Source organism: Octopus bimaculoides, chromosome 19, assembly GCF_001194135.2.
Source record: "Octopus bimaculoides isolate UCB-OBI-ISO-001 chromosome 19, ASM119413v2, whole genome shotgun sequence".
Lineage (NCBI taxonomy): Eukaryota > Metazoa > Mollusca > Cephalopoda > Octopoda > Octopodidae > Octopus > Octopus bimaculoides.
Window position 1 is genome coordinate 34,373,382 of NC_068999.1, and position 592 is coordinate 34,373,973.

Genomic DNA, 592 nt, shown 5'->3' on the forward strand with positions numbered 1-592 from the left:
GTGTGTGTGTGTGTGTGTGGATATATGTTGCATTATAAAATTATGTACCTAACTGATAGCATGCAAAATATTGAACTATTGAACTGGACTCATCTACAATTAAATGTGCTCCAGCCAAACTAATTACGTTATTACATGGTTATATAACTACAATACACTATCACAAGGGCCTTCCACATTTCGACTGGAGTTATAGCAACTATTACTTCTAGCAGTTCGAACGGCTGCCAAGTGTCTCTGTTACTGATTCTCTTCATGAATGGTGAAGGTAGAAGCTGTTGCTGTTACCGCTACAGCTGCTGAAGTTTTGTTATTGTTGCTGTTGTTGCTGTTGCTCACACAAATGTATTCCACGTGCAGTTAATTGATTAAAATCTCATTAATTCTGATCTTTGACAAATTGAACAATCGTTCGGTGTGCTTTGCAGTTTCGTGAACGTCTATATATATACATGTATGTGTGCGTGTATTTATGTATAGAATTATAGTTTTATATAAGTGATTGTTATATTTTCTGTCCATGTGTGTGTGTATGTGTGTGTGTGTGTGTGTGTGTGTGTGTGTGTGTGTGTGTGTGTGTGTGTGTGTGTGT

At 37.0% G+C, this 592-nt stretch overlaps 1 protein-coding gene across 3 annotated transcripts in view; it reads right to left on the reverse strand.

The window, feature by feature from the left end:
• The window catches only part of LOC106883189 (zinc finger protein ZIC 1), a 353,731-nt gene that overhangs the window by 157,425 nt on the left and 195,714 nt on the right, over window positions 1-592 (reverse strand). The window lies entirely within an intron of this gene.